Source organism: Sardina pilchardus, chromosome 11 (genome assembly GCF_963854185.1).
Source record: "Sardina pilchardus chromosome 11, fSarPil1.1, whole genome shotgun sequence".
NCBI lineage: Eukaryota > Metazoa > Chordata > Actinopteri > Clupeiformes > Clupeidae > Sardina > Sardina pilchardus.
This window is the reverse complement of record NC_085004.1, coordinates 8198431-8215391: the sequence shown is the minus strand read 5'-3', so window position 1 is coordinate 8215391 and position 16961 is coordinate 8198431. Positions and strand designations below refer to the sequence as shown.

At 42.2% G+C, this 16961-nt stretch overlaps 1 long non-coding RNA gene across 1 annotated transcript; it reads right to left on the bottom strand.

Annotated features, from left to right (window-relative positions):
• Positions 1-9454: 9454 nt before the first annotated feature.
• Positions 9455-10292, bottom strand: LOC134095398 (uncharacterized). The gene is made up of 3 exons (XR_009940567.1): positions 10159-10292; positions 9951-10047; positions 9455-9614 (listed from the first exon to the last, which is right to left on the bottom strand). It is a non-coding gene; the product is annotated as an uncharacterized LOC134095398 (long non-coding RNA).
• Between the last annotated feature and the right edge of the window lie 6669 nt (positions 10293-16961).

The window sequence follows — 16961 nt, the reverse complement described above, 5'->3', positions numbered from 1 at the left end:
GAAGTAATCGAAAGAATTAGTCATTAAAAGACGTTTTACTGTCAAGTTTTCAGGCCTACTGAGCAATATACCCCCAACCCTGTGAAACTACGTGAATAGTCTGTGTTCCATATAACATTGTGAAACTACAGTAAGTGAATAGTCCGTGTTCTATATAACCCTGGGAAACTATGTGAATAGTCCGTGTTCTGTATAACCCTGAAACCACATGAATAGTCCGTGTTCCATATGCCTCATGCACTATGACAATCCACCAATATATAGTTGAATGTTAAAGGAAAGTTCTGGAGTTAAAACAACCTGGATTTGCGGTTGATAAAAGGTTCAAACTTCTGTTGGGGAGCAAAATGACATTAATCAGAGGATTAAGGTAATGCACACCTCAAAAAAAAATCTATATTTTCAAACCACTGATAATATAAAGTTCTAAATAACCTTACACATCCGTAGTCGTATCCACAGGGTTTCTACAGTTAAACCCAAGTATTGCAAACTTTGAAAGAGGCCTACAGAGAGGATATAACAAGAAAGGATTCTGAAGTCAACACATTGCCTTACTTATGTTCCCATAGCATCCAATTAGTGGGCACGTTCGAGCAGTGTGCAAATCTGGCTGAACATGATGCATGTCTGTGTCATAAGATTCAGCCAGATCTGAGCAGTGCTGTTATGTTAAACGCGCCTTACTGATTTGATGTGACTATTTTCACTTCTTCGTTTTGATAAATTGTTTGTGTTTCTCTGTTGTTTTCATAAAATTACGCATTTACATGCGTATTGTCATTTATTTCTTTTAACTGATGAACATAAGCAACCCTGGGAACAAAGCCAATTTCGTTTGTTCTGGAGTGAAAAGCGATATTCTAAATAGATAACCAGTTAATAATCGTCTATTTATTGTTCCAATTAACCTTACTTTGAATATCATTCAAAAGTCACCTGCCCACACAGTGTTCTCTAGACCCCTTATAGGATGAATTTAGTACAATTTTATGCATCAGTGTCTCCCCTGTATACAGTACTAGGCTAGACCTACTAATAGGATTTTCATATCCAGCACTGTCTAACTGCTTTTTTCCACATGTAGCCTAAATTACTGAATCAGTGTGTGAAATAACATACTAGGCTATCAGAGACACTAGGGAAATATCTACAGGACAGAGGGTACCACCAGACATCGGTTAGGCTATTAGGCTACAGGGTTTAAAGCAAGGACATATTTTGTGGCCCAAGTTGGGCTGTCAGACATTTTTGAAGATCTAATATTATGGCTCACTTTCAAATCTCAGGCATTCAGGAACAATTTTTACCAGTTAGCCTTGATATCTAATGTGATTTGATTTAAGTACTGTGTCACCAGCCATGAATTAATTTGTAAACGCAAGGTCATTTTTAAAGGAACGTTATTAACCGTTCTTCTATAACATTCTAACTAGTTACCATTTAGACGAGAGGCCTTGGAACACTGGAAAAAATAGTGTTTTTGCTCAGAACGGACGGAAATGAAAATCATTCTGTTTTCAGTCCCTTATTAGGAATGCTTCTGTTCGGACAGAATCTATTCATCAGGAATTGATGCATGATGATAGACGGTATAGCGTGTATGTAATGTGAGTCAGTTTCACACACACACACACACACACACACACACACACACACACACACATACACCCACCCACCACACCATACCACACCATAACACTCACACCACATACACACACACACTTAGGGAGACAGAGAGGGAGATGCTGGAGGGAAGTTTCCCAAAATGCACTGGGGCAGGGCCCAAATGAATGTGGGGGTGTGAAATGAATATGACAGAGAGGAGAGAGGAAGAGAGAGCAAGCGAGCAGGCAGCTTGTTTTGTGTTTGCATAAGAGAGAGCGAAGATAATAGGAGAAAGAAAGGGAAGGATTAGAGGGAAAGGGAAAGAGGAATAGAGAGAGACAGACGGAGAAAGATAGAGAGTGAGCGAGACAGAGAGAGAGAGAGCGAGAAAGAGAGAGAGTGAGCGAGAGAGAGAGAGAGAGAGAGTGAGCGAGACAGAGAGAGAGAGAGAGAGAGAACCACCAGGGGCAGCTCCTTACTTTTAGAACTTACTCCCTCTCCTCTTAGAGCTGTGGGTTTTATCAAGTCCCCCCTCTCTGTAGGGGGTCTTTGGAGAACATACCTTTCATGTCCCCCACCCCCTCCCTGACCCACCCCCACCGCCTCCACCCACCCCAGCACCTCCGCCGCAAAAGGGTGAACTTCTATCGCACGGTTGCAGAATTAAGCCCTAATAATCCACCATGGCTGTTTTAAAGCCTGGCCGCCTCTCTCCTCTGCCCCAGAGAGTCCCGTTTGCATGTTAACTCACAACAGATCACGCCTCAGACGTGCACACAGCTCCTCACATTCCGGATACACATTCCTGATACTAAGTACATGTTGGTGACAAGGTCAGCGTGAAGATTCTACTCCAGATTGTATTCTTTCATCAAATAATAACAGACGGTAATTGAAACAAACAAAAAAAAACCACCAAGAAGCGCTCCAAACAATATCGGGGAGCAAACGTCCACATGCATCACCAGGAAGATACACATACCTGGCATGCAAGACCAGACAGTGTCGCGGAGGAGACAGATCTGTCTCTGTCATTAAAATGCCTCTTTCTCTCAGTAATGGGATTTGAGATGGGCATGAGGATGGAAAAGCATTCCGAAGGGGCCGTAGGGTGTCTGTGGCAATAGAAAACTGTCTCGGTCTCACAACTAACCAACCTTCATTCACACAGGACTTTTTACAGTGGTTGCAAGTGCAAAGTGCTTTCTACATACACAGTGTCTGAGGAGAGAAATACTAAAGAACTGGTTGTCCATGAAGGAAGCTGACATGATTACAAGATATTTGTTTTTGTTTTGAAGCGACATATTTAAATTGCATTCAGTAATTAGACGCGGGGCGGTCCTCATATGAAGGTTCGTTTACATGAAGTTCAGTCATCTAAGAGACGACCCTGGCCTAGAACAAAGCCTGCTGTTTGGTGGGAGCGCCATCTCGACTCAATTAAATCAACTCCCCGCTGTTCAGGTTGTTGCAGAGAGCTTGACCCAGCCAGTGTGGCAGCTTCCTCTCATCTTGAAACAAGCACACAAATCATTACGTGCAGGTCTTCACTGCAAACTTCACCTCAACTCTTCCCGCTCAGGCGGCCATCTTGAAACAGAGATGTGTGGATCTTTATGCGGAGGTCATGGCTGCAAACTTCACTTCAGTTTGGCCAGCTCAGGCGATGGCCATCTTGAACAGACTCAGCCAGGAGACCGCAGACATTTTTAGAGCAGGGTGTCTGGGGGTTGGCATCACAGGGGTGGTAGCTTTCATCCAACTTTGGCCAAAGCCAATTTTCACTTTTTTTTACAGCAGTATAAACGCTGACCAGCCTCATGTGTACTCAGTGTTCTCTGGTCGGTTTTCAGGTGTGTATTTTTGAAGGATTTGGAAAGCACATCTAAAGGAACTGCATTTGATTTTTTTTTCTCCATATGGTTTCATGGTTCAAGGTTCAAAGTTATGTCTTTTTTTAAAAACTATATTTTGGGGGGCTTTTTATGCCTTTAATGTGATAGGAGAGTGGAGAATGACTGGAAGCGAGTGGGAAAAAAGAGTCGTGTGGGATCCGGAAAGGACCACAGGGCAGGCATCTAACCCAGCCAGTTGCGCCATGGCTGGGGCCCAAAGTTATCTTTACCCTACTTTGAGAGAATTGTTCTGCACTGCAATCAAATCAAATCGAATCCGACATCCTCACTCAAAACCATGAAGCAGCTCTGTGAATATATTTTGTCGACTTACTCTTTTGAAACCAGAGTGGATGTGTCCACTCTGCCTCTATACTCAACTCAGAGATACGTCTGTGAGTGTGGGCCAGACGATTGGTCCAACACAGTTGTCTTTGCCCTGGGCATGGAGACTGGGTGCAGTGGTCATGTCTGGTGTGGTGTGGTGGGGGTGTGTGGTGTGGTGGATGTGTGTGGTGTGGTGTGTGTGTGTGTGTGTGTATGGTGTGTGTGGCGGGGTAGGATGTGTGTGGTGTTTCTGGGGTGGTGGATTTGTATGGTGTGGTGGGTGTGTGTAGTGTGGTGGATGTGTCTGGTGTGGTGGGTGTGTGTGGCGTGTCTGGTGTGGTGGGTGTGTCTGGCGTGGTGGATGTGTGTGGTGTGTGTGGCATGGTGGATGTGTCTGGTGGGGTGGATGTGTGTGGTGTGGTGGGTGTGTGTGGCGTGGTGGATGTGTCTGGTGGGGTGGGTGTGTGTGGTGTGGTGGGTGTGTCTGGCGTGGTGGATGTGCGTGGTGTGGTGTGGTGGATGTGCATGGTGTGGTAGGTGTGTGTGGTGTGGTAGGTATGTGTGGGACGTGTCTAGAGCTCGACTCAGGGCAGCGCAGCACGGAAAAGGAGACTTGGTCGGGGCTATGTGTCATATCAGGCCCAGGAATGGCCATTCAGTCAGAGGCATAATACAGTATATTCCAATACAGGCCTAGAGAGAAGTATTGGGAATTTGGTCTGAATGGGTTGATTAGCCTGCTTAATACAATTTAGAATGTCAGTCATAAATATGATAAGTGGAGAGGGTCCCTTCATTGTGTTTTCAATACAAATGAGACGGTTTGTTTCTGTCCTACACACCACCATCAGACAGGGCAATCAATCATATCTTAAAAGAACAGGAATTTAAAGGTAATTTCAGGTCCCCTACAGCCGTATGTCCTTGAAGCTTGAGAAGATGGCAAGTTCTTTAAAGATGCATCAGTATTTTTAGTTTGTGTCAAATAATGAAAAAAAAACCAGAAAGAAATGGTGTCACCAAATATTACAATGCATTTTAGACACTTTGCTTCACGCATGCAGTCTTTATTTGAGCTAATTTGTTTACATGTTTGTGCCCTCGTTGGCAGTGAATGCATGTCAACGAGGTCTGCCTAAGAAATATCTTATTTGTTATTCATTCTGTATTCTGTGACTTGATGTTGCTTTGCTATGATCTCTCTCTCTCTCTCTCTCTCTCTCTCTCTAATCTCTCTTTCTCTGCTGTCGCTCTCTCTCTTTCTCTCCTCTCGCTCTCTCTCGCTCTCTCTCTCTCTTCCCTATCTTTGATTTTCATTCTCCTTGATGTATGCTATGATTGGGTTCGCTCAGTGAGAATGTTATGTGCATCACTGTCTGCTCAGACAAGATTTCACCCCTTAGGGATAAACAAAGTGCTTATGAATGTGAATTTGCATCTGGCGGCAGCCTCCTGAACAGTTCCCTGGACATGTGCTGGGCCACCACCAATGTGGCGGTTAGGGTTACCTTTCCACACTTCATGAATTAAACAAGAGCATTTACAAAGCCTCGTGAGCTGAAACCTAATCCTTGATATATTACAGAGGAGATTTGGAGATCAGAGATGCGCCTGCTAATCTAGAGGTTTGCATGTTTAAGATTTGGAGATCGAGATGCTCCTACTAATCTGGAGGTTTGCATTTTTAACTCTTCTAGCTAAAGTTGTGTCCCGTGTTTCTGAAAGTGAACGACACTGTAGAATGCATAGTTCACCTTTAAAGGCACACTTAAGAGTTTTGTTTGTTGACTTTAGCATAATGTTTCCAAAACTATTTTGAGGGCACTTAACCTCATAACATTACGAATGGCACTTTTGCCATTATCTGAGCAGCCCTCATAGGCAATTACCGACCTAGCAACTTCCTGTGTTGGGGTAGGAACACTTCCTCCCCTCCAAAATTGAAATGGAAAAGAAGCTACAGTATGCTATGAGTTCTGCGATCTTTTTCTACTGACTGCTGTCAGTGCATTCCCACTGTATTTTACGTTATGTTCATACTTTGTTGCATATTTAGTTTGTTTAGCATTTTAAATGTATCACTTCTCAACTGTAGGGGGACCCCAAGAGCAAATCTTGTTTAGCGCTACTTTAAAGGAATTATCCGGAGTAAAATGCACTTTAGATCAATTTAGGGATGATTGGGAGTACATACGTTGAGTTGACATCACACAAGTAAACAGCCACCATTAGAGTACAGAGCTGAGCACAAGTGTACAGACACCATTTAGAGTACAGAGCAGAGCACAAGTACACAGACACCATTAGAGTACAGAGCAGAGCACAAGTGAGTACAAGTGAACAGCCACCATTTAGAGTAGAGTAGGCGTTAAGGATCAAGTGCTAATCCAAACTTCACTCTTCCCTCAACTCTCCATCTCTCTTTTTTTCCTTCTGTTGTTCTCTAGCTCTGTCTGTGTCTACCCTTCTCTCTTTCACTGTTTCAATCCCTATCCCTTTCTCTCTCTCGTTCTCCCATTCTTCCTCTCTCTATCCATCTCTCTCTCTCTGTTGTTATTTTAGTGCTGGGGAATAGACGGACAGCAGGTGATCAATCCCCAGTTTAGGATGGTGGCTGATGGTGGCTTGTCTCTCTGGCACCCAGAGGAAGTGTGACGTTAATGACATGTGTGTCAAGCGTGACGTTAATGACGTGTGTGTCATTACTCTGATCAGTCACTGACAGGATAATGATTATGGAAATGGCCATTGACTGAGGCTCTGTCTTCATCATGCAGCTCCCACGTTCCAGGGAGGATAGGAAATATGTTTAGAGAGAGTATGGGGGTGGGAATAAGACGTTTGTAATCCAAAGTTACAGAAACCAAATGCGCACACACACACACACACACACACACACACACACACACACACACACAAACAAACACTCAGAGAAAGAGAGGGTTCAGCCTTGAGAAACACATACAGTAGATTGCTAGGTACTAGGGATTTTGGGCAAGAACAATTCCTATAAATGGAAATGGGATTACTATATTCACATGAGTCCCCCTCCTTCTCTCTCTCGCTCTCCCTCTGTGTGTGTGTGTGAGAGAGAGAGAGAGAGAGAGAGAGAGATAGTGTGAGAGACACTAACAGAAAGAGATAGACAGAGTTGTTAGTTATCTTAAGTAAGTGGAGAGCTTAAGGGTACATTCTTTGACATCAAAACACTAATATTTGTCATCTGATTGTTCTTCTTAAATTTCTATGCTGTGTAAAATGCACATTAATCCAGAATGTGATCATCTGCTAATCTCATGAACACATATTTAGCTGGAAAAAGGACATAGATAGCATATCAAAGGTTGAAAGTGACACATTTCATGGAAAATATGCATTCATTATGAATTTGATACAAGCAACACATCTCAGAAAATGGGGTCAATTTCAGCTGAAAAATTGACATAGAAATTTAAAATGGCTAATTGTATTATTTAATATGGAAAATATGTGTTCCTTTTTTTTTTTTTTTTTCTTTTTTTAGTTGGGAGGGACATTTGTATCACTTTTCTTCTTCACCTCGTCATTTAACAACATTCTGTAAATGCTTTGAGGACATCAGTTACTAGAGTTTTGAGAATTAAATGTGGTCCCATTCTTACCCGATATAGGATTTAAGCTACTCAACAGTCTGGGTCTTCTTAATAATTGTTCAGGTCCGGATTGCAGTCAGGCCATTGCACCACCTTGACTCTTCTTCTGTGGAAACATACTGTTTAAATATGTGCAGAATTAAAACCTGCTGGAAACCTGCATACAGCATTTATAATCGATTGTGCAGAATTGTACAGCTCATGCCGTAGGCAGTAATGCCCCTCCACACCATCAGAGATGCTGGGTTTTGAGCTGAGCACTAACACGTTGGATGAGTTGGATAGCTGGATAGTCCCCCTCCTCTTTAGCCCAGAGGAGTCCATGATTTCTCAAAATAAGTTTCCTGAGCCCATACAATGATTTTCTTTACAGAAACAGGGTTGGTTTTAATGCAGCAGCATCCAATATTGTTTTTTTCAGCTATCCCTTGTTTGCAAAGATTTCTCTGGAATCTCTGAATATTTCAATGATACTGTAGATGATCCCCAAATCCTTTGCAATTTCATGTTAATGTTAAAAGGCATTATTTTTAGATTGCTTCATCATTTCACAGGTTTGTTCAGAGTGATGAATACCTCCACATCTTTACTTTTGAGATACTCTGTGATGCTGTTTTTATACCCAATCAGGCGCCAGTGTCTCTAATTTGTAGTGAAATATTCCTCATTTGGTCTTTATCTTTATGACCGTTTTCCCAGCATTTTGTTGCCCCCGCTTAGACTTTTTTGTGTTGCAGGCATCAAATTCAAAATTACAATCTATTTTCCATGAAATGTTCAAATTTGGTATTTTTATTTGCATTTCATACAACATTCCAACTTTTATTTGTTTCCAAAAATATATATTTCTCAGTTTCAACTACAATTCAAAATTCAGTTGGGCTAACATAATTTGTAATTAATCACATTATCTTCTATTTTACATTTTACACCAGACCTATCCAAACCAACTGCCTGTGTGCATAAATATGCAGCAAAGTGTCTTCATGCTTAACTAGTTTCTTTTCAGGGGTTTTCTGTGGCTTGCCTTGTAAACAGTAATCAGAAGCTTTCCTTGTGGTTGTAAGTAGTTTTGCTTTATACATATACATTGCTTTATACATACCATATACAGTAAAACTATATATTAAAGTCTAAACGGCACAGTCAGTGATTGCACAGGAAGTTACATTTATTTATACTTATATTTACATTAGCAGATGATTTTGTACAAATCAACCAACCAAAACAAACTGGAGAGGTAGCGCACCCTTCCCGTCAGTATTCCCAGAGAAACTCCAAACAGGGTTTTGTTTTTGTATGGGGCACAGACTGCCCCCACTTTGTTTGTTTCCAGTTTTTGGAGCCTGGGCTGCCTACAGAGAGCGGGTATTTTTTATAGTGTAGGCTACTCACGGAATAGGCAGCTAGCGGATTGTGGGGAGGTGATTGCTGAATAGGCCAAAAGTATACACTCTCAAAAAATATGTGTTGGAAACGACACATCTTTAACACATCTGCGTGTTTATATAAGGACAACACAGGTTGTGTTAATAAATGTGTTAAACCATTTTACACAGTGACTGTGTTGAAATATTTAACACATTAGTGTGTTAAAGACAACACAGTTTGTGTTAGTAAGGTTTCATTTAAGGTTTAATTTATTTATTATTTATTTTTTTATTCATTTTATTCTAAACTGGTCAGTGAACCAAAAAATCATAGTATGATATTAATTTGTTTTATTAATGATATTAAAAATATTTCATTACATTTAATAATACAACAAATCTTACAGTATATCATGGATTTATGTTATCAGACAATCTTTAATGTTAATTACTTTAAGTCTCTTGTCCGTTGGACTGAAATGCATGTTACTGAGAGAAAAAAAAAACATTTGAAATATTCTAGGAAAAATTGAATGACCTCAAAAACAAAATAGACAGGTCATTTAAAAAGGATATACCGTATTGCAAATCGAAAACATTTGAAAAAGCTTGTCGATGGCGTAGGTCAAACCATTATCCTGCAGTGGGATGGCAACTTTGTCGTTTTCAGCAATGATGATGTATTGAGCAGTGGTGTTGGGTTGACCAATACACACAAGGTTGGGCTGGCGTGCAGGAGGATTTTGGTTGTCCAGAAGGCTGGAAATACTGGTTCCAATCTGGGGGATGGGGGTGGGGTGAGAAAAAAAAGGAATTAGACAAATTGATAGTTACGCATTCATATGCACATCATTATACTACACAGCAACTTTTGTTTGCGGGCCACATACAATCTAAGTTGCCACAGGCCAATGCATAATTAGTGCAAAAAGAGTCTAGATGCAGGCCGTCTAATGCTACACGATTTAATGACATTGTATTGAAACGCTGATGTGTGATAGATATATTATGCTCCTGGATCACCGGAAAAAAAACAATTGTGTTTTAAAATAGTTTTTATAAATCATGAACAAAATGTGTAGATCTGTGAAAAAGAAAGGGAAAGGGCTACTTACAAAGCCTTCATTCTCATCTTCCATCCTGACTCTCAGTGACAGGAAAAGCGTAACCACACACCTCGCCAACCTGGTTTTGTCATCAGTTGCTGGATAACTGATAATTTAAATAAGTACAATTATGTGTATTAATTATAATGTAACAGGGCATTAAGACTACAAAACAGTAACCAAAGAGATGTTAATGAAAAATGGTACATTAACTTACAATCCATTTCTCTCAATCAAATCACTGACACCAATTTTAACAAGGAGCTTTCTTGACGTCTCTGAGAGCATTCCAGAAGCTTCATAATCGGCCAGAACTCTTGCACCTTTCCTCTCAAGGAGAGCTTTAAGCTTTTCAACGTCAATTGGACCCTGCTGCAGAGGAAACAAACAAGCACACAAAACAAAAAACACTTTAATAATGTATAGGCCTAAATAAATAAACCATACATACCAATACTGATGAGCCACAGAACTTAAAAAAAACTTGAAACTTGTCCATGTGTTCATCGCTGTCTGTCAATGGAATATGGTGAGAAGCAATTTTGGGGGCTCCATTTACAGCTGTAACAAAGCATATAAATAATTAACATTTCTACATTACATCCCAGTTACATGATTTATCAATGCACACACAGCATTTAGTTTTCAATGGTTTAACACAAAAGTGAATTGCCTTTTTCTGGAACTTAAACTAATTTCTTAGGAGTGGAGAACATATCTCTCAACAGTATGTTACTCACAGTAGGCATAGTAGGCATAATTTGAGATAGATAAGATGTACTTAGAAAGTAAATTAAACATAACGTCCATGCTACTGAGCTCTCGAGTTTTGTTGTTTATTAGTCTATACTTATGGTTACGTCGCGCTGCTCAGGACACTTTGACTAGTGACTAACATCGTGTGACAAAAAAGAGAGGGGTTAACCTAATTAGTTAAAGCCTAAATTACGTGACAGACACGAATGAGAAATGACCGAAATGACAGTAACAAACTCTCGGTCACCCCCAGAGTTAGGAAAAAAACCGGTTAGCGTTTTTAGCTTTAGCTTAACACAGTTGCTGTAAATGAAGGGTGTCAGCAGAGAGGGATCTTTGGTGTCAGCTAGCAGATGTCACATTTCCAGCGCAGCAATTAGCAATCGAGCTAGCTAAAAGACTACCGTTGCTATGGCTTCACCTATAGTTACAGGGAGCTAACACTAGCATGCTAATGTTTCTGATGTTGAAATTAAGGTTGTCGATGTATCTTATTTGCTGGAGTGACATGAAGACTGCAAGTAACCTTACCTTCTTTGCAAAACAACATCGATATGCAATATTATGACTTTACCTCAGTATCCCTTGACAAAAGGGGCTTGTTATAAAGTTCGCTAGCTTGTTAGCAGACTTCGCTGACGTGTGGCTTCATTTGCCCAAGCTTATTATAACATTCATGAGGGTTTATTTTTTTAAAATGGCAAATTATATGACATATCTCAAGACAGTAACTTACCTCATGCACATATCCACCTTCCATTTGAAAAATGTGGCTTCTTTATAACCTTTCAAGGCAAGTAGAGCAGCGAAGCAGTGGACAGCCAGTACTGCAGCATAGAAATTAGAGAGGCAACGAACTAACGGTCCTGTGTGTCAGGAAGAGATGTGATTGGACAGTAATTTAACACATGATTGTGTTGGCTAAACATACCCAATAATTTTACACAAATTCAACATAAATGACACAAACTGTGTTAGAAGTGTGATAACACACAACATGTGTTACTGTTTTAACACATGATTTTTGAGAGTGTAGGCTGCAAATCGCTTATCACACGCTGACAGCACCTTTAAATGCATTGGTTATATTAAAATGCAGAAATGCCATAGGGAATGATTCTTATTTGTCTCATTTGAGCAATTATCTATTTATCAAAATGTACTAATAGAATATTTCAGGAGGTCCGGTGGTGATTAACATTCCAGTGGTCCACCTGTTAGCAGCTCAAGGCTACAAGGGATCGATGGTTTGGCCTTGAGCATAATCCACACTACTGCCTTGAAAGAAAGAAACGCAGCCGACAGCCTTTGTTCGTCATAAAAGCCACCGTCTCTCCACGGATGACAGAGTTCCTTTCTGTCTTTCTCTGTGCCGCTCACCAAGACGCCGACGCGTAATGGTTCATTCACACAAGGCGGTCTCCTACTGTACGTGTAGACAAGTGCATTCGACATCTCTACAGTGCATGTGTCAGGAGATGTGCTGCCTGCTCTCCTGGAGAGCGGGCTCTGATTGAAATTCTGGGCAGATTAATACTACTTTACAGTAACCTCTGTCTGTTTCAGAACAATCCCACATTTGTTCCGCCTTAGGTGCAACACTTTCTCTGGCTGCATATCTGCAACACTCACCGCTAGTATGGCAAATTATGAAAGATGGCTTACTTTTACGCATGGAAAGAGCACTCGGATAAACACCAGTAGTCTTCCGCCAGTAGAGGGCGCAAGCGACAGCGACAGCATCTTCGAAGCAAAAACAGGTGGACTGGAATAATGCAAATAGAGAGGCTTACACTGTGTGTGCTGAACACAACTACCGTTTGTTTCCCATGCTTTTCAGGTACGAGAATACCCGCTGAACAATGTCTGTTTACCTTTAATGACTTTCTCAATAGCTCAATTAATCACAATGTTACAAGCTTATAGGGTCCTCGGGGTCTGTAACAGTTATCTATGTTTATTGTTTAATTGATCAATGGGCTAATGTGCTTCAAAAGATAATATAACCACATTCATCAACCAGCGATGAAACGGCATGCAATGCAAGTGCAACAAATAGTGCAGGCAACAGGATAAGATGCCCATTGATACATTATCATTTCTGCATAAGTAATGAATTATACATGCTTTCCAAACATGAGAATGTGCGCAACTCATAATTGCTCTGCGCAACCTTTTGAAGTTTAAAAGCTTGATGTCTTGGCAAAGAAAGGAGAAAAACCCCAGAGTGTCTCTACCACCAAGATAACGCGACATTTCTCGAGGCCATGAGTAACTAAACTCTTTCGTATGTTGCATTGCGATGTCCTTGAATGAGCGACCACGTCTAAGGAGAGATTGGGACATGAAAAAGAAACGCCTTTCATGTTGATAATGCCGGAGACATTTGATGGAGGGGGTAAGGTTTTGATGTGATGTGGATAATAGGACGCCGAAGCTCACAAATCGCTCCGAGAGGGTCTTGTTGCCTGAGATAACTCCGCTGCACAGCATGTGGTCTTTGGCTAGAGAAAGAGAGAGAGAGAGAGAGAGAGAGAGAGAGAGAGAGAGAGAGAGAGAGAGAGAAGGGGGGGGGGGGTGGAGAAGGGGTGTCGAGGGATAGGGTGCGAAAGCCCAAGCCGCCAGGAGAAGCTCTGTCCGCCTCATACTGAGTAACGCGGACTTTCGTTGACAGGTCTGATCTTAGCAGTCTCGTCGGACTCAACTCCACTCCTCTTTTTTCCTCCCTTTATCTTGTCCTTCTCGTCCACACACACACACACACACACACACACACACACACAGAGAGAGAGAGAGAGAGAGAGAGAGAGAGAGGCAGCCTCGGGTTGTTCTACTGTTTAGAAGAGGTTGACTGGGTTGACTGATACTAATTAGGGAGTCCAGCCCATCCCCACCACGCCGACTCACTGACACCTGTCAGTCACGCTTATCAGAGAGCATGTAGTCTAGCAATTGGGAGTAGATTAAATAGTCTTTTAGCAGAGAGTGCAGATGTTTGGCTCTCATAACGCCACCCCCCAACACACACGCATAGCCTACACACACACACACACACACACACACACACACACACACACACACACAGAGAGAGAGAGAGAGCGCGAGGTTATCCGTGGCTCATGTTTTAGACAATAAAAAACAACCAGTGAAAGTTCTTTGTCTATGAATCCCAGAATCCCACTCCAGATGTAAGCGTTTCCTAAAATGTAACATCTGCTGATTTACTTTATGCGAGGCTACTCGTACGTGCGACAAAGGAGTATAGGAATGATTAAACCGTTAACCGATTTTTAATTACCAAATCCAAGAGAACTCCTGGGTTGAGACCTACTCTTCGACCCACTATGCCCGGCGGCGACTGCATCTTCGCAACCTTTCACTAGTCGCTCGCTCACTCTCTTCCACACACACCCACGCAGGCACACACACGCACACACACACACACACACACACACACACACACACACTCATTCACTCACTCACACGCACCGCTCCGCCACGGGAGTTTTACTGACATCCCCGCGGCTGTGCGTGCCAAGGAAGAGTGGTACAATCCGGCGCTCCTGCTGCTGCTGCCGCTGCTGCTGCTGCCGTTACCGACGCACACGTGTGCTTGCCACTAGCCGAACTCCTACGTGTCAGACGCTGTCGCGTTTCACCACCACTATTTTCCCCACATCACTTACGCCGCTGCTGTTTTACGCAGTGTGTTTTCGTGTGTGTGTGTGTGTGTGTGTGTGTGTATGCCTGTGTCCGTGGCTGATGCGCTGTGTTTAACTCTGGAATCTGCTGGACGTTAGAGGTTGACCAAGAAGGTGTGAAAGCGGGATATTTGGTATTTTTCCATTATTGATTGACCCGGTGCTCGTCAAGTTTGGATATTTGAAGAGAAAGTTTGTGTCTGGCCAAAGGGCGATGGGACTGTGAAATCAGACTAGACCAGGTAAGGCACATGTGATTAGCAAAATAAGAGGCTACATTCAAGTTTAAAGTTGAAATGCGATTTTGTTCAGAGAAATGAGATGTTAGGCATGGGTTTCTTGTATTGTGCCTTATGGGTTCAGAATAAAGGCGTCCAAGTAAGAAAAATAATAATAATATGAGATAATCGATCACGCTGGAAAATCTAGACTTTCTCGTCCACGGTAGCTACAGTATGCTATATGGGTGACCGAATGAGGTCCTGCCAGACATCGTGTCGCAGGACTCCTGGCGTATATAACCGAACATCCCAATTCATTTCCCGTGCAGACGGCCCGCTGAAGTTTACATAAGCCCGTCTATGCAGTAGTCCGTATACATACCGAGAGCCCGTGAACCTCGCCGTGAGTGAAGCGCTCGCTCGTCCATGGTCTTGCCAAAGGGAAGAAACAGGTTGTTCAGGCAGGTGTTAGTTACGCGGCAGTAAACAAAACAACAAAGTGTAATTATGCTTAGCATTAAAACCATACTTAAATGTAGGCGACGTTTGCAACATTTTTAGCGCGCTCTCTAGATGCATTGTTGTGTCTAGTAACGTCGGGGTCAATATTTTAGACAAATTAGAACCACACTTTGCGGTGGGCTAATTCAGTTCGGATGTAGGACGTTTGCAATTAGTTTATGGCGAGAATGGGACATGGAGTATAATCTCACATTAACATAATACGGCGAGATTTCAAATCATTTGTGAATGGGAGAGGAACCAAATGTCCATTGTTGTTAGTAAATTACACTCTGGGTCGTGGAGCAATCTTATACTTTGTCCGAGCACTGGCCGTGAGCGCATCAGTATGGTGTTTGGTGATTTTGGTGATTTTGTGCTGTCTTAAAACAAATCTGACTGTAATGTCTTTGAAGTTACATGTTATTGTGTCCAACTTGTGTGACCTAGTGGTAATTATTTGTTTAATTTAAGGTACAAAGAAAAAAAGATTATTTCACTCCAAAATACACACGCATCAGTGGATGCGCGACATGGGGACTTTTGAATGATTTTTGTACTCCACACGCTGAGGCGTTGCTGAAAGTTCTATCGATTTTCTCGCCCTCTCCCTCAAGTGGTATTAAAAATATCATGTGATGACTTCACTGTCAGTTTTGCTGATTGAACGGACTTGACTGAGAGGAAAAGTGCTGTGAGAGTGACTGGTGATTTAATGTCTCTGTGGTACACATTTTAAAAACTGCCTGTCTCCAAATATGAGGCAAATAACGGACTAGTTGGTTAGAGTTGGTAGGGCTAAAAGACACTGCGGGGCATTCATATATTTTAAATTGTAACAACACCAACAATGAAGACCACTTGGTTTTCGCGAGTATGCCACCCTGTTGTTACCAAGGTCACTTGACGTCGTCCAGCGAAAATCACTTTAGCGGCTAATGGATGTTTAGGCCTCATCGAGCGCCTCGGCCCATTACGCCTAATTATGATCTTTAGAGACATGTAATTGATATGACTAGACATGCTCTATAACGGTGGACTTTAAGAGTCTCATAACGGTTGTTTGAACGAGTTCTAATTAAGCGCATTCTCACACACGCCAACATCAGGCGCTTCGCGTCATTCACACCGTTTCGTGACGCACGCAGTTTGACTCAGCCACACAGGCGCAAAGTCACCAGTGTGAAGGGGTACGGGCGGCTGTGCCGCGGAACCAGCGTGTTTGAGTCATGTGTTAAGTGCCAGAATTGATCCTCTTCCCACCCTGGATTGGGAAAGTACTGAAGGATCTGCACCCAAAGACACTTGCGATTGAAGGTTTTCAAATTAAATGAAGATGGTAACCTGCACCACAGGGTAGCATTATTTGCCATTTGGAAACATTTACCAGTATGTACAGCTTTCATCAGTACACCGACAGTCATTCACCACAAATTGACAAAGACACATGTTATACACTTTTTACACAGACACATTTTGATCATGACAGACATTGGTTGATAGACCTTTGTGATGTTGGCTTTGTGTGTGTGTGTGTGTGTGTGTGTGTGTGTGTGCGTAGTGTTTTCCCCCTTCTATTTCCTTGTCGCCTGCTGCTGTCTCCACAGGAAACCACTCTTAGAGATTTACACACTCGGCTGCACTAGAGACACAAAGCCAGTGAACAGGCAAACGCTGCCAAACACACTACCGGGCAACAGCAACAATGAGAAACGTATAGAATGAAGATGAAACCAACTAGAAAACAGAAAACCGGAACAACAACATCAACAAACAAATATACGTGGGAAGAACCCGCAAGATGAAGAGCATTTTTTGCCACTTTGATTAGCGTTTCCCAG